This window comes from Rhinolophus sinicus, chromosome 7 (assembly GCF_057876585.1).
Source record: "Rhinolophus sinicus isolate RSI-liver-muscle chromosome 7, RSI-T2T, whole genome shotgun sequence".
NCBI lineage: Eukaryota > Metazoa > Chordata > Mammalia > Chiroptera > Rhinolophidae > Rhinolophus > Rhinolophus sinicus.
The window spans coordinates 32876025-32896583 of NC_142507.1; the positions used below are offsets into that span (position 1 = coordinate 32876025).

A 20559-nucleotide genomic window follows, 5' to 3' on the forward strand; every position below is an offset into this window, starting at 1 on the left:
TTCTCTATTTCATTTAGTTCTGCTCTGATTTGTATTATTTCCTTCCTTCTGCTGACTTTGGGTTTCGTTTGTTCTTCTTTTTCTAGTTCTTTAAGGTGTAATGTGAGGTCGTTTATCTGGGATTTTTCTTGTTTGTTGAGATAGGCCTATAATGATGTAAACTTCCCTCTTATTATTGCCTTCACTGCGTCCCAATAATTTCTGACAGGATGTATTTTCATTGTCATTTGTTTCTATGTATCTTTTGATCTCTCTTATTTCTTCTTTGACCAACTTGTTCTTTAATAACATGTTGTTTCATCTCCACATATTTGTTGTTTTTCCTGCTTTCTTATTGCAGTTGATATCTAATTTCAAAGCCTTCTGATCAGAGAATATGCTTGGTATGATTTAAGTCTTTTGAAATTTGCTGAGGCTAGTTTTATGTCCTAATATATGGTCTACCCTTGAGAATGTTCCGTGTACACTAGAAAAGAATGTATAGTCCGATGTTCTAGGATGAAGGGCTCTATAAATATCAATTTCATCCATTTGGTTTAAGGTGTCATTTAGGGCTGATATTTCCTTCCTTATTTCCTGTGTGGATGATCTATCCATAGCTGTTGGTGATGTATTTAGGTCCCCTACTATAATTGTGTTTTGGTCTATTTCTCCCTTTAGTTCTGTTAATAGTTGTTTTATATTTTGGTGCTCCCTGATTGGGGCCATACATATGGATGAGTGTTATGTCTTCTTGTTGTATTGTCCCCTTTATCATTATGTAATGTCCATCTTTGTCTGTTGTTACCTTTTTTTTTTGTCCTGAAGTCTGTTTCATCTGATACAAGTATGGCTATACCTGCTTTTCTCTGGATACTATTTACTTGGAGTATCAATTTCCACCCATTCATTTTGAGTCTGTATTTGTTCTTGTAGCTGAGATGCTGGTGACAGCATATGATTGGGTTTTGTTTTTGATCCAGTCTGCTCCTCTGTGCCGTTTTGTTGGTGAGTTCAGTCCATTTACATTTAGGGTAATTATTGATATATGAGGATTTCCTATCATCCTATCTTTTGTTTTCTGGTGGCTTGGTGTCTGCATTGTTTCTTTGCCTTTTTGTTGCTGTCTGTTATTTCAGTGTGGTGATATTCTATGATTCTTTCCTCTATGTCTTCTTTTTTTATGTTGTATATCTCAGTTCTGGATTTTTTTTGGGTGGTTACCATTAAGTTTATGTAAAAGAAAGTTTCATATATACAGTAGTCTTTTTTTTTCTGCATGCTTTTTTGCCCCATTCCCCTTTGGAGGTTCAGATCTTTACTCTCGCCCCTTTTATGTTTTTGTAGTCTCAAGTTATCCCTAGTTATGCTGTGAGTTGATTTCTGAGTTGCAGTAGCAAGTTGTCTTTTTCTTCTTTTTCCTTTTCTTTTTAATTTTTTTCCCCTTCTTTACCCTTTATGTTTTGTTTAAGTGTATAGTGCCCTATTTTGTGCAGTGGTTGCCATTTCCTGCTTCTGTCTGCTCATGGTTTTGTATTCTTACGATTTTTTGTTTATGGTCAAATAGCCTTCTTCAGTATATTTGTAATGCATGTCATGTGTTAGAAAATTCCTTCAGCTTTTGTATGTCTGGAAAGATCTTTATTCCTCCTTCATATCTAAAGGATATATTTGCTGGATATATTATTCTTGGCTCATTTCTCTCTTTCAAAAATAGTTTGAATATTTGATTGCACTCCCTCCTGGCTTGTAGAGTTTCTGCTGAAAAAATCTGGTGATAATCTAATGGGCTTTCCTTTTTAGGTTACCCAATCTTCTTTTCCCTGGCTGCCTTGAGAATTCTTTCTTTGTCATTAATTCTCGACAGCTTCAATATAATGTCCCTTGGAGAAGGCCTGTTGGGATTGAGGTAATTAGGTATTTTGTTTGCTTCTTAGATTTGAGGATCCAGTTTTTTCCCCACAGGTTTGGGAAGTTCTGTTGACTGTTTGAATATACTCTCTGTTCCCTTCTTCCTCTCTTCTCCTTCTGGTATGCCCATTATTCTTATGTTGCTCTTTCTGGTGGAGTCAGAAAGTTCTTGTAGAGTTCTTTCATTTTTTGTAACTCTCAAGTCTCTTTCTTCTTCCATCTGTGTCATTTCCAGATTTCTATCTTTCCTATCACGAATTCTTTCTTCCGTCTGGTCAGCTCTATTACCCCAGCTTCTTTTTCATTCTTCCTTTCTTTTATTGAGTTCTTCATCTCCAGAATTTATATTTGGTGCTTGTTTAAAATTTCAGTCTCTTTGGTAAAATGTTCATTTTGTTCTTTGATTGTGTCTCTGAGTTCATTAACCTGCCTGTCTGTGTTTTCTTAAATCTTGTTGAATTTTTTCAGAACTGCAACCTTGAATTCTCTGTCATTTAAGTCACATATTTCCATGTCTTTAAGTTAATTTTCTGGAGAGTTTTCATTTTCTTTCTGAGTTGCCTTGTTACCTTGGTAATTCATGGCAATTAATGAATTATTATTTCTCTTCTTGGGCATCTACAGTAGTCGGTTCTGGAGCAGGTTGATATGAAGAGGTCTTTCTTTTTCTTTCCTGTAGGTGTTGCTGGATTGTCTTATTTTCTCTCCTGCTGCAGCCTTTTATTTTCTCTCATGCTATAGCGTTATATTTTCTATTGCGCTATTCTGGCTTCTCACATGATTGGGATTTCCCTGAATGGGGGGCTTCTCCTTTGAGAAGAGATGGTGGGATCTCAGGGCACTGCCTCCATGGGAGGATGTGGAGGGTGATAGAGTTCTGAGCTTCTGAAATCCCACTGCTGCTCCTGCAGCCCGATTCAGAGTCTGTGTGTCTCAGCAGCTCTGGTTGCCCCCAGAATGATCCGCCCAGAAAGATGGGGGCAGGGTGAGCTACGAAAAGCTGCTGGTGTTTGTGGCTCTGAGCAATGGCAACTACCAGCCCATAGCTGCCTTTCCCCTACAGTTCTTTCTCTTTCATTGGAAGTAGTTGCACTGTGAGTCTGTGGCTGCAGGAGCGTCTTTCCAGTTTTAGGGCTGTAGATATTCTGTTCTTTAATCTGACACTGCTACTATTTCTTCTGGAACCTGCTTCTAACACTGGGAGGGAGGGGGTGGGGTGATCTCTGGGGGTGGGGGTAAGGAGGGGGTTTTGTCGGACAGGCTCCTTGTCTTTGTTTTCTGTTTTCTGCCTGGTAGTGAGGGCTTAAAATATTGTTCTCAGCCTTCTGAATTCAGTGTTTGCTCCAAGGTCTCTGCCACGAGCTCTGGGTTCAGCCGTATTATATGCTGATCCCTCAGGTCTGTGGGCCACAGGGCGGGTACCTGCAGCCTGAATCTTTCCTCTCCACGGACCACAGTGAGCTCCAGTCTGCATCTTGGGGTCCGTGTTTCTGCACTTTCCCTTTCCCTCCTCCCCTGTTTGTCTGATTTGTCCACCTTCAGGTGATTTGATGCATGGATCTCTCAGATGTGCTAGTGTGTTGCTAAGGGAATCACTGTTGAATCATAGCTGTTCAATTTCCAGGGAAATTTCAAGAAGCACTCCTCATGCCGCCATTTATGTAACCTCACTCTCACTTTGAATATTTCTTGCCAATCCCTTCTGTCCTGCAAAGTTTCTGTTGAGAAATTAGCTGATGGTTTTATGGAAGCTCTCTTGTAGGTAACTAACTGCTTTTCTCTTGTTGCTTTTGAGATTCTCTCTTTGTCTTTAACCTTTTAATTATGATGTGTCTTGGTATTGGCCTCTTTGGGTTCATCTTGTTTGGGACTCTTTATGCTTTCTGGGCACGAATACCTATTTCCTTTGCCAGCTTACGGAACTTTTCCGTCATTATTTCTTCAAATAGGTTTTTTTTTTTTTTAATTTATTTTTAAAATTTATTGGGGTGACAATTGTTAGTAAAATTACATAGATTTCAGTTGTACAATTCTGTATTACATCATCTATAAATCCCATTGTGTGTTCACCACCCAGAGTCAGTTCTCCTTCCATCACCATATATTTGATCCCCCTTACCCTCATCTTCCACCCCCCCACCCCCTTTACCCTCTGTCAAATAGGTTTTTAATTCCTTGCTCTCTCTCTTCTCCTTCTGGTACCCCTATAATGCGAATATTGGTATGCTTGAGGTTTTCCCAGAGGCCCCTAAACTCTCCTCAATTTTTTGAATTATTTTTTTCCTTATGCTGTTCTGATTGGGTGTTTTCTGATACCTTATCTTCTAAATTGCTGATTTGATCCCTGCTGCATATAATCTACTGTTGATTTACTGTAATGTATTCTTCGTTTCCATTATTGTATTATTTATTTCTGACTGCTTCTTTTTTATGTTTTCTATCTCCATTTTTATGCTACTTATCTCTCTGTTGAAGTTCTCCCTGAGATCATTAAGCATCCTTATAATCAGTGTTTGGAACTGCATCTGGTAGATTGCCTGTCTCCATTTTGTTTTGTTCTTTTTCTGGAGCTTTGTCCTGTTTTTTTATTTGGGACATGTTTCTTTGTCTCTCCATTTTGGCTGCCTCCCTGTGTTTGTTTCTATGTATTAGGTAGGGCTGCTATGTCTCCAAGTCTTAGTAGAGTAGCCTTATGTAGTAGGTGTGCTGTGGGGCTCAGTGGCACAGTCTTCCTGGTCACTTGAGCTATGCCCTTCAGGTGTATCTCTTGTGTAGGTTGTGTGTGCCCCCCCCCCCTTGAAGTTGAGACTTGGTTGCTGTTTGCATGTTAATGGGAGGGAGTGACCCATGGGCTTATTGGTTTTGAGGACTGGCTGTGACGATAGTTGAGTAGCTGTGGTGCTGGGGCTGACCCTTAAGAGAAGGATCTACTTCCACTGGGCTCTGGTGCCTTCCCAATCTGCCCCTTGGGTGTGTTGTCCTTGGAGGTGGCTGGGTGATGCTCCAGTTTGTTACAAAGCTGGCTTCTGTGGGCACCAGCCCCAGGGACACATGGGAGGGGGCCTGCTACAGGTGAAGTTCAGCTGCAGCCTGTGCCCTACCCAGGACCTCATGGCAGGAGCCAGAAAGAAATCTGCAGATGGCCACTGCCCTTGCCGTGCTTGGATGTGCCTCGAGAGGCAAAGCCTCGAACCAAGGCTGGCTGCTGCTAGTGCCGAGCTTAGGTCTGCTCAGCCAGAGGTACAGGACATGCTCAAGTCAGATGCCCCTTGTTTGGGTTCTGTGAACCTTTGAGAGACCCTAGGAAAGTCTGCAGCATGAGCCAAGGCAGGCAGATTATACGAAAAAACCACTGGAATCTTTGGTGTGCCTGAAAGTTGCGTGAGTTAGGGCATCAAATCACCAGGGTGTGGTGAACAAACGGAGTTAGTCAACTTGATGGAGACTCAGATATGGTGGCTCCCTGCATCTGCACACTGGAAAGTCATGGGCTCAATGAAGAAACAGTGGCTTCTGGCACTCCTCTGTCCAGGAGAAAGCAGCTCCTCCAGTCCTCGTCCTGAAGCCAGATGACTCAGTTCCCACACATATGTCCCTGTCGCCTCTATAGCCACTGCCCCAGTGTGGGAGCTCAGAGACAGTGATTCCATCAGTGAGTAAGTCTGTGTGTGGCCCCTTTAACAGGAACTTCTGGGACTCCAGCTGCCCTCCACCTCACTCAGCCATAGTCTCTGCTGGTTTTCACAGCCAGAATTCATGGGGACTTTTTTCTCTGGCACCGAAACTCTGGGCTGGGGAGGGTCTGGGACCCCTCGCTTGTCTGGTGGGGACTCCGCAGCTGAGATATCCCTGGCAATTTTTAATGGTCACACGTGGGACCAGCTCATTCCCCATCTCTGCTCCTCCTACCAGTCTCGAGGTGGCTTCTTATTCATGTCCTTAGTTGTAGGGCTTTTGTTCATCAACATGTCAGTAGATTCTCAATGATGGTTGTTTTGTAGTGTAGTTGTAATTTTGATGTGGTTGTGAGAGAAGGTAAGCACAGCGTGTACCTACTGTGCCATCTTGACCAGATGTCCCAAAGCCTCTTACTTTATGTTACTAGCCGGCTCTTTATGGAAGAAGTTTGCTGATCCCTGCTGTAGACTACCTCTTGTTCTGTTCCCTTTCATCTCTCGTCTATATTATTGTTTTCCTTTAAAACACAAACATCAACATACGGAGTTCCCCTGGTTGAATCCTCTAAGTGTCTCCTGCTGCTTACAGGATAAAATATGGGCTCTTTAATGTGACACAAAAAGCGCTACAAGTAGAGCTGTCTTATCTCTTTCTGCCACATTTTCCCTCAAAAATCTCTTCTCACTCTAACTTGCGCATGTGCTGGAAAGGCCTCCTGGCTCCTCACTCATTCTTTAAAACTCATCCCTTATCTGTGCTTCCATAATAGCAATATACAGTTAACATATCTTGTTGTAAAGTTGTAAAGTTTCTCTATATATTTTCTGTTTATTATCTCTGCATTGCAACAAATAATACTGCAGTGGAAGGCAACTTTTCTAAAACGTAAGTTCTTGAACTCCTAAATTTCCAGAGTTAATATTCATTAAATACAAATGTTTCCATGCCTGAAAGAATCACATCTGCAACCAAGATATAACTAAGGTCAGTTCACAGCCCAGTGTCTGTGTCGAGGCCCAGAAACAGAACAGCATCCAAATCCTCACTGGAGTTTTTCCAAGGATGTCAACAAAGATCCAGTTTGTTACTTACAGCGACACTTCTTACAATTCTCTTCATTCCTCTGGAACTCACAGTATCTTCTGGATCCTGCAGCATCCCCGAGGCTCACTTGATCTTTTGCCTCTCAACTCGTGATTCCTCAAACTCACTGAACCATGAAGGTATTGGTTCTTTCCTCCCACCCTCTTTTCTCACTTTTTTCTTTTTTTGTCTACATGCAAGTAGGCCCTTTCTCCTCTTTCCAAATGTGAATCAGAACAGATAGTACAAACACATTAGTCCAGATAATACAAAAGAAACCCCCCAAATTGTTTTTACACACTTGTAAATAGTATAGTGAGTACGACACTCTGCACAATTAACTCCCAGGAAACTTAATTGAAAGGTTCAAGTTCCTTTAGATGGACAGGGGCAGGAAGAAATGCTAAATGATCAAAGACAGATTTTTCTGTATGGCACTGAGGGGGGATGACAAACACATACAATTTGGTATCCTTTCTTTTAAATCCGGCTGACTGATAACTGAATGGTGGGTACAGGAGAGTGTTTCTCCTTCCTTCTTCCTCCCACATGCACATCTTCCTTCTTACTCCTGCTCCTTTCCCTCTCACCTCCAGTGCTACTTACGTTCACAAGCAGCCTTTATTTGTTGGAATGAAGGAGTGTTCCAATTAGGTGAGAAGACATGGATGGCGACAAAATAACTGGTCCTTCTGACATGACAGACGAAGATAAGGACAATTATATAAATATTATTTTACTTTGAATTAATATGTGAGTTTTTTTTTCTTTAAAAGAAACTGGCTTAAAGACCAGGCACTAGTCACATAGAAAAATTGGCAGAAGGTAACATGGTGATTGAATAGGAAAGCCCAAGGATATGCTCTTTAGGTCTGGGTTTGTAGATAATCACCTTTTCAGGCAACCAAAGGTTTGGAAAGTGTGTGAAGTGGTTGTAGAGCAGGAAGTAGTCTGGACTAAATACAGTCAAGGAAGAGCAGTGGGTTATTGTAGTCATCTAGGAAAGAGATGCTGAGGACCAAAAATTATAATGGCAACAGTGGAAGTGGAATGAGTCAGGGAACGATTATAAAGATTTTTAGAAGATGAAGTGGACAGCGCTTGGTTACAGACTGTAGGAATAGCCCGGGAAGACTCCAAGTTTCTGACTTGAACAACTAAGTCAGTGATGAACCCATTGAGTGAGATTGGGAGGCTCAGAAGAGAAGCAGGCAGTTTTCTGTGGTGGTGGTGGTGGTGGTGGTGGTGGTCCTCGGGGGAGGGGTGGTTAGACAAGGAGCAGGGTATGGGTTTTAGGCATGTTGAGTTTTAGGCATATTTGAGAATTTGTGATTAGTCAGGTGAAGATGCCCAGCAGTAAATTAGAAATATGGAACTACAAGTAGAGCTTAAGAGAGGACTTGAAACCAGAGATGTCAAGCCCCTGAGAATGAATGAAGTGACCTTGATGTAGAACACACAGAAGGAAATGGTCCTGGAGCACAGATATTTAAGGGGCAGGCAGAGGAAGTGGAGACTGAGAAAGTGTAGTTAGGCAATCAATAGGAAATACTGTTATGGAAATCAGGAGAGGAGAGAGTGGAGTCTGGTGGTTGGCAGTGTCATATGCTATAGAAAAGTCATCTGGGATGAAGGCTACAATGAATCTATTATCTCGATTATGGGGAAGCCAGCAGTGATGGATTTCTTTTGTAGGGGATGCAGTCATACTGTATTGGCTTGTGCAGTACAGCTGGGACACACTGTTGACTTCTCTTTCAAAAATGTTGGCAGGGAAGACAAGCAGAGAAGGAGAGAGTTTTGAATTAGGAATAATTGAGCATGTTGGAAAGAGGGAAGGAAGAATTAGTCTGTAGATGGGGCCCTAGATGGAGCAAGGGAAAGTGGATAATTGACTAAAGTCCCAGAAGGTGGGGTGGGATCCAGAGCATGGGTGAAGAAACAGTTAACCTTGGAGAGGGCAAGAGAAACCTCTTCATCTGAGTATAAAGGGAAAGGTGCCTGAATAGATGCTTTGAGGCCTTGGGATCAGAGTTTGAGGAATTCATGGTTGATGGACTCTAATAGACAGAGGGTGCCAAAAAAAAATGTATACACATTTTAAGAAAGGAAAAAACTGTATTAAAATTGTAATATTAAATATATACCAATAATAAAAGATGAATACAAGTCATGTGTATACATTTTTTTGGCACCCCAGTTATATCTCAGTTAGTAGAACAGTCCAGTTCCTCTGATGGGATTGAGAAGCAGAAGGGAATGAGGAAGGGAAGTGACTTGAGCTACGGTAAGACAGGTTTGGAGGCAATTCTGTGGAGAATGCGAAGTTAAGTAAAAGGGAGGTGAAGGAAATTTGAGAATTCAGCTGAGGTTTAGATCTCTTTAAATTATATTTGTGCCTTTATGTTAATATCAATAGGGTGAGTGATATTTATTGATCTTTTAAAATGTATCATAACAGCTTATAATATGTTATATATGTATATAATATGTTATGTATGTATATAATATAGTATGTTATGTTAAGCAGGTATGTTATGTATATAACAGCTTATCTATGTACGTAACAGTATAGGGAGGGGCTATCATTATCCCCATTGTGTAGAGAGAAAACTGAGGCACAGAAGTCAATAACAGAGAGAGGTAAGACCACACAGCTGCTCAGTGGCAAAAGCAGGCTTGGAACCCAGGCATCTGACTGTGGAGTGCAGTACTCACCTTCACCAAATGCTGTCCTACTTAAGGAAAGCTGGCTTGATGAGAGGCTGGAGGTAGGCAGGGTGGCTGGGATAGATAAAGTGGTGAGAGAACCAAGGGTGCTGATGTGTGTACTGAAGTTACCTGAGCTCAGGTAGATAGGAAAGGATGTGAATCAAAGTCTAGGGGCTGATAATAAGAAATTTGAGAGTTGGGAGGGCAAAGAAGAGGTTCAGGTGGAATTGGGTAAAGTGAAATATGGGATATGAAGAGTTGTGGTTAGGAAGGGATGGATTATTTGAGGTACAGCATCTATAGTAACCCCACGTAGTCAAAGAAGCGAATGGCTGAAGGATATGGAGCAGAGCAGGATGGAGGATCGGAGATTTGGATTAGACCAGAGAATGTTGACTTGACTGCTTCAGTGATGGTTTTCCTATTTGGAATCTTATTTTATAAATTGAACAATTGCTACCTAGTTTCTCTTAATTGCCTCGAATAACATCTCTTCTCTTTCACCCTACATTTACTTATAAATTGTAATATACTTCTTATTCTACAAATTATTCCCATTGGGCATTTTAATTTCTCATAAAATATTTTCATGTTTTTCTTAACTGTTAATTTTTAGTTTCTGAGACTGAGCAGTTTTTAGCTTAGTCATGACTAATTCGGTCAAGTTGCATATTAAGACACATGGCTATATTTTACTATATTTACAATTTAAGCTCCAAAATAATGATGTAAAATTAGGCAAGACAGTCTTTTTTAAAGAGAGAAAAGTAGAACAGATACTCACTGAATATTTTAAAAATAAACTTTTGAAAATAGTTTTTGATTTACAGAAAAGTTGCAAGGATGATTTAGAGAGTTCCCTCAGAGCCCACCCCCAGCTTCCCCTGTTGTTAGCATCTTACATTTGTCACAATTAATGAACCAGTATTGATACATTATTATTAACTAAAGTCTATACTGTATTCAGATTTCCTTAGGTTTTTTTTTTTTATTAGTTTCAGGTGTACAAAACAACACAGCGATTAGACATTTAAACACCTCACAGTGATAATCCCAACAACTCTACTACCCATCTAACACTATACATAGCGATTACAATACCATTGACTATATTCCCTATGGCTGTATATTTTTAAAATTATAGTTGACATTCAATATTATTTTATATTAATTTCAGGTGTAGAATGTAGTGGTTAGGCATTTATATAATTTGTGAAATGATTCCCCTGATAAATCTAGTTCCCATCTGACACTATACATAGTTTTTACCATATTAACTATATTCCCCACACTGTATTTCACATCCCTGTGACTATTTTGTGACTACCAATTTGGACTTCCTAATCCCTTCTCCATTCTCACCCATCCCCCCCAAACCTCCCATCTAGCAGCCATCAGCTTGTTCTGTGTATCAGTGAGTCTGTTTCTGTTTTCTCTGTTCATTTGTTCTGTTTTTCAGATTCCACATGTAAGCGAGATAATATAGTATTTATCTTTCTCAGTCTGACTTCTTTCACTTAGCATGATGTTCTCTGGGTCCATCCATGTTGTTGCAAATGATAAGATTTCATTCTTTTTTTATGGCAGAATAATACTCCATTGTATAAATGTAATCACAATTTCTTTATCCAATTGTCTGTTGATGGGCATTTCAGTTGTTTCCATATCTTGGCTATTGTGCATAGTGCTGCAGTAAACATAGGGGTGCATATAGCTTTTCGAATTACTGTTTTGGATTTCTTTGGATGAATACCCAGGAGTGGAATTGCTGGGTCATGAGGTAGTTCTATTTTTAATTTTTGGAGGAACCTCCATACTATTTTCCATAGTGGCTGCACCAATTTGCAATCCCAGCAACAGTGCACAAGGGATCCATTTTCTCCACATCCTTGCCAGCACTTATTGTTTTGATTTATTGATGATAGCCATTCTGATGGGTGTGAGGTAATATCTCATTGTGGTTTTTATTTGCATTTATTTGACGATTTTTTAATAATGTTGAATATTTTTTCATATGTCTACTGGCCATCTGTATGTCCTCTTTAGAGAAATGTCTCTTCATGTCCTCTGCCCATTTTTTAATTGGGTTGTTTGTTTTTTTGGTGTTGAGTTGAATCAGTTTTTTATAAATTTTGGATATTAACCCCTTATCAGATATATTATTGACAAATATCTTATGGTTTCCTTTGCTGTGAAAAAACTTTTTAGTTTTACATAATCCCATATGTTTATTTTTTCTCTTACTTCCCTTGCCTGAGGGGATATAGAAGTAAAAATATTACTAAGGGTAATATCTGCAAAATTTTTTCCTATATTTTCTTCTAGGAGTTTTACTGTTTCAGATCTTACGTTTAAGTCTTTAATCTGTTTTGAATTTATTTTTGTATACGGTGTAAGAAGGTGGTCCAGCTTCATTTTTTTGCATGTGTCTGTCCAGGTTTCCCAGCACCACTTATTGAATAGACTGTCTTTACCCCAATGTAAATTCTTGCTTCCATTGTCGTAGATTAAATGACCATACAGGCATGGATTTATTTCTGGGCTCTCTATTCTGTTCCATTGATCTATGTGTCTGTTTTTATGCCAGTGTCATGCTGTTTTAATTATTATAGCCTTGTAGTATAATTTGATGTCAGGTATCGTGATACCTCCCACTTTGTTCTTATTTTTCAAGATTGTCGAGGCTATCCAGGGTCTTTTATAAATTTTAGGATTATATGTTCTATTTCTTGTGAAAAATATCCTTGGTAGTTTGATAGGAATTGCATTGAATCTGTATATTACCTTAGGCAGTATGGACACTTTAACTATATTAATTCTTCCTATCCATGAGCATGGTATGTGTTTCCATCTATTTGTATCTTCTTTAATTTCTCTCTTCAGTGTATTATAATTTTGTGAGTACAGGTCTTTTACTTCTTTGGCTAAATTTATTCTTAAATATTTTATAGTCTTTCAAGCAATTGTAAATGGGACTGTTTCCTTAATTTCTCCTTCTGATAGTTTATTATTGGTATATACAAATGCAACTGATTTCTGAATATTAATTTTGTATACTGATACTTTATTAAATTCATTTATCAGTTCTAATGGTTTTTGATGGAGTCTTTGGGATTGTCTATATATAGTATCATGTCATCTGCACATAGTGTCAATTTTACTTCCTCTTACCAATTTGGATGCCTTTTATTTCTTTTTCTTGTCTGATTGCTGTGGCTAGAACTTGCAGAACTATGCTGAATAGAAGTGGTAACAGTTGGCAACCTTGCCTTCTTCCTGACCTTAAGGGGAATGGTTTTAGCTTTTCCCCATTGAGTATGATGTTAGCTGTGGGTTTATCATATATGGCCTTTATTATGTTGAGATAGGGTCCCTCTATTCCCAGTTTCTTAAGAGTTTTTATTATAAATGGCTGCTGGATTTTGTCAAATGCTTTTTCTGCATCTATTGATATGATCATATGATTTTTTTTCATTTTGTTAATGTGGTGTATCACATTAATTGATTTGTGGATGTTGAACGAAACTTGCATACCAGGGATGAATCCCACTTGATCATGGTGTATGAGCTTTTTAATGTATTGCTGAATTCTGTTTGCTAATATTTTGTTGAGGATTTTTGCATCTATGTTCATTAGGGATATTGGCCTGTAGTTTTCTTTTTTTGTAATGTCTTTGTCTGCTTTTGGGATCAGGGTGATAGTGGCCTTGTAAAAAGTGTTTGGGAGCCTTCCCTCCTTCTGGATTTTTTGGAATAATTTGAGTAGAATAGGTGATAATTCTTTTTTGAATGTTTTGTAAAATTCACCTGTAAAGGCATCTGGTCCAGGGCTTTTGTTTGTTGGGAGCTTGTTGATTACTGATTCAATTTCCCTGGTAGTAATTAGTCTATTCAGGTTTTCCGTTTCTTCTTGAGTTAGCCTTGGAAGGTTGCATGTTTCTAGAAAATTACCCATTTCTTCCAGATTGTCTAATTTTTTGGCATATGGCTGCTCATAGTAATTTCTTAATTTTTTTTTTTTTTTATTTCTGTGGTGTCTGTTGTCACTTCTCCTCTTTCATTTTTGATTTTATTAATTTGGATCCTCTCTCTCTTTTTGTTGACGAGCCTTGCTAAAGGTTTGTCAATTTTGTTTATCTTCTCAAAAAACCAGCTCTTGGTTTCATTGATCTTTTGTATTGTTTTTTTGCTCTCTATTTCATTTATTTCCACTCTGATCCGTATTGTCTCCTTCCTTGTACTCCCTTTGGGCTTATTTTGCTGTTCTTTTTCCAGATCCCTTAAGTGTAAGGTTAAACTGTTGATTTGTGATTTTTCTTGTTTCTTTAGGTAGGCCTGCATTGCTATGAATTTCCCTCTTAGGACTGCTTTTACTGCATTCCATAGATTTTTGGGTCGTTGTGTTTTCATTTTTATCTCATGATATCTTTTGATTTCTTCCTTGATCTCATTGTTGACCCATTCATTATTTAGTAACATGTTATTCAACCTCCATGTATTTGTGTGTCTTTCAGTTTTTTTCTTGTAATTGATTTCTGATATCATAGCACTCTGGTCAGAGAAGACACTAGATATGATTTAAATTTTCTTAAATTTATTGAGACTTGTTTTGTGGCCTAACATGTGATCTATCTTGGAAAATGTTCCATGTGCTCTTGAGAAGAATGTGTATTCTGCAGCTTTGGGGTGAAATGCTCTGAAAATATTGATTAAATCCAACTGGTCCAATGTGTCATTTAAGGCCACTGATTCCATTTTTATTTTCCATCTGGAGGATCTGTCCCTTGTTGTCAGTAGTGTGTTGAAGTCCCCTACTATGATAGTGTTACTGTTGATCTCTGTCTTTATCTCAGTCAGTATCTGTTTTATATATTTAGGTGCTCCTATGTTGGGTGCATAGATGTTTACTAGGGTTATGTTCTCTTGTTGGATCAATCCCATAATTATTATGTAATGCCCGTCTTTGTCTTTTAATATATTCTTCATTTTAAAGTCAATTTGTCAGATATAAGTATTGCAACTCCAGCTTTTTTCTTATTTCCATTTGCATGAAATATCTTACTCCAACCCTTCACTTTCAGCCTGTGTGTGTCTTTTGATCTGAGGTGGGTCTCTTGTATACAGCATATACAAGGGTCTTGCTTTCTTATCCACTCAGCCACCCTATGTCTTTTGATTGGAGCATGTAATCCATTTACATTTAAAGTGATTATTGACAGGTACATAGTTATTGTCATTTTGTTATTTGAATTTCTGGTCTTCATTAGTTAGATTGTCTTTATCTTTCTTCTGTTTACAGAAGCCCTTTTAACATTTCCTGCATTGCTGGCTTGGTGGTAATGAATTCCTTTAGGTTATTCTTTTCTGGGAAGCTCTTTATCTCTCCTTCAATTTTAAATGATAGCCATGCTGGACAAAGCAATCTAGGTTGTAGGCCTTTGTTTTCCATCAGTTTGAATACCTCCTGCCACTCCCTCCTGGCCTGCAAAGTTTCTGCAGAAAAGTCATTTGATAGTCTTATAGGAGTTCCCTTTTATGTAACCACTGTCTTTCTCTTGCTGCTTTTAGGATTCTCTCTTGTCTTTAGCCTTTGCCATTTTAACTATACTGTGTCTTGGTGTTGACCTGTTTGGGTTCATCTTGGTTGGAACTCTCTGCACTTCCTGGGTTTGTAGGTCGATTTCCTTCACTAGGTTAGGGAAGTTTTCGGTCATTATTACTTCAAATATATTCTCGATGCCTTGCTCCCTCTCTTCGAATCTTATGGTATTCCTACGATGTGCATGTTGTTGCACTTGATGTTATCCCACAGGTCTCTTAAACCATTTTCATTGTTTTTTATTCTTTTTTCTTTTTGTTGTTCCATTGGGGTGATCTCTGCTAACTTGTCTTCTAAATCGCTGATTCGATCCTCTGCCTCATCTAACCTGCTGGTAATTCCTTCAAATATGTTCTTTATTTCAGTTGTTGTATTCTTTAGTTCTAACTTGTTGTTCTTTATGATTTCTCTTCTTTTTGTCGTCAGTAAGCTCCTTAAACATTCTTATCATCAGTGTTCTGAACTCTGTCTCTAATATGTTGGTTACCTCTGTTTCATTTGGTTCCAATTCTGGAGGTTTCTTCTGTTCTTTTATTTGGGACATATTTTTTTGTTTCCCCATTCTGGCTGACTCTCTGTGTTTGCTTCGCTGTATTAGGTGGATCCTCTAGGGTTCTCAGTCTTTGCTGGGTGGTCTTATGTAGTATGTGTCCTTTATATTTGACTTGCACCACTTCCCTTTTCTCCTGTGCGTGTGCTCCAGAGGTGACCCTTGTGTTGTGTGTATTGTCCTGTTAAAGTTGAACTTTAATTGCTTTTGGCTTGTCAGTAGTTGGGATGACTTCTAGGCTGACTAGTTGTGATACTTGGCTATGCCCACAGTGGATGAGCTGCTGTGTGAGGCTTGACCCCTCAGATGAGGCTTGGCCCCTATGGGCTCTTGTGCCTAGAGAGAATTCCATCTGGGTGTGTCACTTGAAGGTCAATACTCTGGTTTGGTCTGGAGTTTGCCTCTGGGTGTGTTGAATCCTGTGCCTCTTGATCTGGGCCCTGGTGTAGGGCAATTGCAGAGCAAAACATATCAACAAGCACAACAACAAAGAAAAAATGAAATACACTCATATGTAAAAACAACTGATAACCAACATGCAACACAGGCAAACATATCAATCAAAACCAAAAAACAAACAAAAAAAATTGATACAGAAAAATGGAAAGAGGGAGGAAAAGTAGGGCAAGGAAAAGAAAAAAGAAGAGAGAGAAAGGGGAAAATGTGTGTGTATATATGTACGTGTGTGTGTGTGTATATATATATATATATATATATATATGCGTTAAAAATGATAGTAATACTAAAACAACAAAAAAAGAGAGAAGGAAAAAATGCAGTGCTAGTCTTGGCTTGAGCCTACCAAGATAGCTTCTCCTCTGCTGCACAAAAACTCCTCTGCGTCTTGTGGAGGCAGAGCCAGCCACCTGGTGTCCAGAGTGACCCTGGCAATGCAGTTCTAGATGAATGGGGTTATGGGGTATGGCTGGCAGTTTTCACAAAGTCAGTGCAGTTTCTGCTCTTTCCTGCACAAATGTGCTGAAAGCATCACAACCAGCCACTTGGAGGTGGGGTTATTTCCTGTGCCCAGGTCTCCTGAGTCTTAGGGTACTTCTTCCGTCAGACAGTGTGGGGGTGTGAGATTTCTGAGCAGCTGAAAGCCCAGAGCTGCCTCTCACCCTTGCTGCTGACCCCTGAGTGTGTCTAGGCAGCTGTTATTGCCCTGCTGTAGGCAGACCAGAAAAGGTGGGGACTGGGGAGGGAGGAGTCTTCTGTCTCCCAGCCCGACCTCTTCCCTAGGTCACAGCTGCAAACCTGGGCTTTTTCCAGATCCTGAGCGCTATGGCTCCTCTGTAATCTAACACTACTACTCTGTTCAGGGACCAGTTTAAGACTCTGGAAGGGTGAGGGTAGGATTGGGAGAGTGGGAGGAGGGAACCGGGTGTGGAGTTTGCTTTTTGTCTGACCTAGGGCCCAGCTGGAGGTCTCACAAGCTGGTTACTGCCTCGAAAGCTGGATAAACTGACCTCTCAGCAGGAGAGATCAGCTGTGGGGAGCAGGGAGAGAGCCCGGCTGCTGCAATCTCTGGTCTGAGACCTGAGACCCCCTCCCCAATCTCCCCCCCTCCCCGCATCCCCGCAGCAAATGTGGGCCGCGTCTCCACTCCGCTCCCTTCCCTCTTCCCCTTACTCGCCCAGTTTCCCTACCTTCACGTAATCCTCATGCGAGTCTCTTAGCTGTTCTGTGTGATGAGCAGAGAGCCCTCTGATGGGTTATAGATGTTCAGTTTGTGGTAAGTTCCGGAGGAGAACTCAAAAAGGCCACCTTGCTGCCGCCATTCCTCTGTCATCCCTATGGTTTTGTTTTTAAAGTCTGTTTGGTCCGATATAAGTATCGCTACCCCAGGTTTTTCTCATTGCCATTTACGTGAAATATTTTTTTCCATCCCTTTACTTTCAGTCTATGTGTGTCTTTTGATCTGAGGTGAGTCTCTTGTAGACAGCATATGCATGGGTCTTGTTTTCTTATCCATTCAGCTACCCTATGTCTTTTGATTGGAGCATTTAGTCAATTTACATTTAAAGTGATTATTGATAGGTACATATTTATTGCCATTTTACTCATATTTTTATCTATTTTTTCCTCTCATTCTTATTAAAGAAGTCCTATTAACATTTCTTGTAATACTGGCTTGATGGTAATGAAATCCTTTAGCATTTTCTTGTCTGGGAAGCTCATTCTCTGTACTACAATTTTAAATGACAGCCTTGTGGGGTAGAGTAATCTTGGTTGTAGGCCTTAGTTTTTCATTACTTTGAATATTTCCTGCCACTGCCTTCTGGCCTGCAAAGTTTCTGTTGACAAATCAGCTGACAGTCTATGGAAGCTCCCTTCTAAGTAACCAGTTGTTTTTCTCTTGCTTTTAGGATTCTCTCTTTGTCTTTAACCTTTGCCATTTTACTTGTGTCTTGGTATGAACCTGTCTGGCTTCATCTTGTTTGGGTTCTCTGTGCTTCCTGCGCTTGTATGTCTATTTCCTTCACCAGGTTAGGGAAGTTTTCCATTATTAGTTCTTCAAGTAGGTTCTTTATTTGTTGCTTCCTTCTACTTCTGGTACTCCTACGGTGTGAATGTTGTTATGCTTGATGTTGTTGCAGAGGCCCCTTAAGCTATCTTTTTAAAAATTCTATTTTTTGTTGTTGTTGTTCCGATTTTCATTTTCTCCTATCTTGTTTTCTAAATTGCTGATTCGATCCTCTGCTTCATCTGATCTGCTGTTGCTTCCTTCTAGTGTAGTCTTCATTTTAGTATTGTGTTCTTTCCTCCTGACTGGCCTTTTATATGGTTTCTATTGTCTTTTTTTATGCTTACTATCTCTTTGTTGAAGTTCTTACTAAGTTCTTTAAGTATTCTTATAGCCAGTGTTTTAAACTCTGTCCCGGGTAGGTTGGTTGGCTCCATTTCATTCAGGTTTTTTTCTGGAGGTTTTGCCTGTTTTTTTTTTGTTGTTGTTGTTGTTGTTTGTTTGTTTTTTGAGACATGTTTCTTTGTTTCCTAATTCTGGCTGCCTCTTCGTGTTTGCTTCTCTGTATTAGGTAGGTCTCCTTTGTCTCTCAGTCTTCACTGAGTGGTCTTATGTAGTAGGTGTCCTATGTGGTCCAGTGGTGCAGTCTCCGTGATCACCTATGCGTGTTTTCCGGGAGTGTCTCTTGTGTGTGTTTTCCTGTTGTAACTGAGCTGTGATTGCTTTTGGTGCATCAGTGTGTGGGATTGACTGCCAGGCTGACTGACTGAGGATTGGCTGTGCCCACAGTGTATGAGCTGCTCTGTGGGGCTGACCCCTCAGAAGGGGATTCATCCCAGTGGGCTCTCATGCCTGTTGCAACAACCCTTTGGGTGTGCCACATATGGGACTAACCAGGTAGTGCTCTGATGTGGTCGGAAGCTGGCCTCTGGGTATGTTGTTTTTGGTGTTTTCTGGGAGGGGCTCCCACGCAGGCCAATTTCAGCCTTGCCTGTGACCAGCCCTAGACTATGTGGTAGGACCTACAAAGCTATATGTAGTTGGTTACTGCCTGTGCTGGACCTGGGGACATCTGGGGGTGGCCTTGATTTGAATTGAGGCTGGCTGCCATGAGTATTGGGCCTGGGGCAGTTGAGCAAAATGCCCAGGGACCCTTAGGCCTATTGCAATGTACCAGCTTCCCATAAGGTTCAGCTGTTGAAAGAGCGTCCTTAGGTGTGTGGGCTGAGCCTGTTGACCCTCTGTTGAGAGTATCTCTGGTGGTGCAATACTACCCAGGTGAGGTAGGTTCCCAGGGAGTCACGAGGCATGGCCAGTTGTTTTTACAGTTAACGCAACTTCAGTTCTTGTGCCGGTGCTGGGCCTGTGACTACTTTGCAAAATGCCCTGAGAACACTGCAGCCAACCACTGCTCACCTCGTTCCCACAGATTGCCGAGAGCTTCCCAAGAGAGGTTGTAGTACAAGTTCTGGTTGACTGCCCACTACCAAAAGTTTTCCAGGCTGCTGTAGGCTGTCACCTGCTGTAAAAGGCTTCCACAACTTGTGTGGTAGAGCCAGCTGCCAAGGAGCTGAGAGTGCCACCAGCAATGCAGCTAGAGCTGGGCATCTCTAAGGTGGTGTGCACATGTGGATTTTATCAGACCAAAGTGGTCTCAGGTTTGGGGGAGGGTTCAATCTAGAAGAGATGGTGCCCTTCTATAGGCTACATGTGAGGCAGGCTCCACACAAGGACAGAGGCAGCTGTCCCTCCTGCCCTCGTCCTGAGCTACACAACTCAGTCTTTCCCCGTATGTCTCTGGTGCCTCTTTTGCCACCCCTTCACCGGAGCCCAGGTGAGTGTTTGCAAACGAGTAAGTGTGTATGCGGGCTCTTTAAGAGGATGTCTCAGTTTCCAGCCACCTTCGGTCTCACCGGGTTGGACAGAGTCCTTGTTGATTTTCACTGCCAGATGTTGTGGGAACTCCTCTTTCTGGCATAGGACCCCTGGACTGGTGAGCCAAGTGTGGGGCTGGGATCCCTCCCTCTTCAGGGGGCACCTTTACCACCAATGTGTCCCCCCTGGTGTTCAGCCATTATTTGTGGGTTTGGGGTCAGCCCATTTCATGTCTCTGCCCCTCCTACAAGTCTCAATGTGGCCTCTTCTTTGTATCCTTAGTTATAGTGGTTCTGTTCAGCTGGTCTTCAGATGGTTCTTGAGGTTGGCTATTCTGTAACTTAGTAGTAATTTTGATGTGATCCTGGGAGACAGCAGGCATAGCATTTCCTGAATCCACCATCTTGGACCTTCCATCTAGACGCTCAGATTTCCTTCGTTTTTACCTAATGTCTTTTTTTCTGTTTCAGGATTCCAGCCAGACACTACATTACATTTAGTTGTCATGTTTCTTTAGATTCCTTTTGGTTGTGACAATTTCTCAGACTTTCATTATTTTTGGTGACTGTCAGTTTTGAGGAGTACTGATTAGGTGTTTTGTAGAATATTTCTTAATTTGGGTTTGTCTGGTATTTTTCTCATGATTAGACTCAGGTTATGCAGTTTTTGGAGAAAGACCACAAAGTAGAGTGCTGTTCTTATCACATT

General features: G+C 40.6%; 1 protein-coding gene across 7 annotated transcripts in view; it reads left to right on the plus strand.

The window, feature by feature from the left end:
• Positions 1-20559, plus strand: part of TLCD4 (TLC domain containing 4) — a 65934-nt gene that overhangs the window by 39534 nt on the left and 5841 nt on the right. The window lies entirely within an intron of this gene.